This window comes from Aethalodelphis obliquidens, unplaced genomic scaffold (genome assembly GCF_003676395.1).
Source record: "Aethalodelphis obliquidens isolate GAN/ISIS:26980383/991018 unplaced genomic scaffold, ASM367639v1 scaffold9, whole genome shotgun sequence".
Lineage (NCBI taxonomy): Eukaryota > Metazoa > Chordata > Mammalia > Artiodactyla > Delphinidae > Aethalodelphis > Aethalodelphis obliquidens.
The window spans coordinates 14,401,865-14,403,381 of record NW_020837953.1 but is presented as its reverse complement, the minus strand read 5'-3'; the positions used below and the strand labels follow the sequence as shown (position 1 = coordinate 14,403,381).

The window sequence follows — 1,517 nt, the reverse complement described above, 5'->3', positions numbered from 1 at the left end:
TGGTAGAGCTGACCATTGACTCAGGGTCCACTGAACTAATCAGGGCAATAAAATGGGAGTAGCACATATATTTATTATTTATTTATTTATTTATTGGCTGTGTTGGGTCTTCGTTGCTGTGCGTGGGCTTTCTCTAGTTGCAGCGAGCAGGGGCTACTCTTCCTTGCTGTGCATGGGCTTCTCCTTGCAGTGGCTTCTCTTGCTGTGGAGCATGGGCTCTAGGCACGTGGGCCTCAGTAGCTATGGCACACGGGCTTCAGTAGTTGTGGCTCGCAGGCCCTAGAGCACAGGCTCAGTACTTGTGGCGCACGGGCTTAGTTGCTCCACGGCATGTGGGATCTTCCCTGACCAGGGCTTGAACCCATGTCTCCTGCATTGGCAGGCAGATTCTATTTTTGTTTGTTTTGTGGAGAAGGTAAACTTGTATTTTATTTTGCCCAAGGAGGGGAACAGAAATCACCTTAATATAACATTGCCTTTCCTGTTGTCGCAGTCACAGTCACATCAGCAGGCCAGAAAAGCCATCCCATTCCTGCGGTAGGCACTTGTGAATGTGGAAGGGGGGCCAGTCTTGTGGCCGTAGCGTTGAACGGCCTCTCTGATGTGTCAGGGCTGGATGGCATTGATGTGAGCCTCAACACCACAGGCCGCGATGCTCTTTTTTCTTTTCCTTCGTTTGGTTTTAGCTGAGTCTTGTCTCGCACTCCCATTCCCTAGGGATCCTGATGTGGTTCTCCCTGAGAGCCGTGATCCAGACGATGGAGCGCTTGGTGTAGGAGGAGGTGTGTTCTCAGGAGAGTCTGGGTAGGACCTCAGGAAAGATCCCTCAGCAGAGCTGTGATACTGAATGAAGGTGGCAGAAATGGCATGGCTGAAGGGGTCTCCTGCCTTGGTTACCACGTCCTGCTTCATGAGGAGAGCCAGGTCCACTAACTGTGCCACAGTTTCGTACACTAAATATGCTAAAATTTCCACAGCGACAACATTGGGCTTTATCTCCAAACTGCTGCAGTCCAACCAGTCTCGAAATTTGGAGGCTTTTCTGGAGAAACTTAATCGTCTACTTTCACAGAATTCTGCATATTGAGCTGAATCCATAATTCGAGTTTGTCTTTCTGCTCTCTCCATTCTTTCTTGTTTAACTTCATCAATTTCATCATCTTCAAACATTGCCAAGAATTCTCCTGTTTGGTCAATAGAGTTGAGAAAGTCTTGAGCTTTTTATCTTTTGTTCACATTATTGCTGCCACTCAATTTGTCTTCCAGAAGATCATCCTTGTCGATGCCTTTGACAATCTTTGATTTGTAGTCTCGGAAAAACATGTACTTTAGCAGTCTTCTAAGTTTTTTCTTATCTTTGTGCATCAAAAACAGAAAATCTTCAGCAGAGATTACCCTTGCTCCCCGAAGTTGAGAAACTTCAGCAGCGTGCTGTAACAGGTTAATTAACTGAGTGTGTACTACATCTTCTACCAAAACTGCTGTTTCACGGAGAGGCCTCCTAGAATCACCTAAAG

At 46.6% G+C, this 1,517-nt stretch overlaps 1 pseudogene; it reads right to left on the bottom strand.

The window, feature by feature from the left end:
• Window positions 1-432: 432 nt before the first annotated feature.
• Window positions 433-1,517, bottom strand: LOC113621631 (transcription initiation protein SPT3 homolog; annotated as a pseudogene).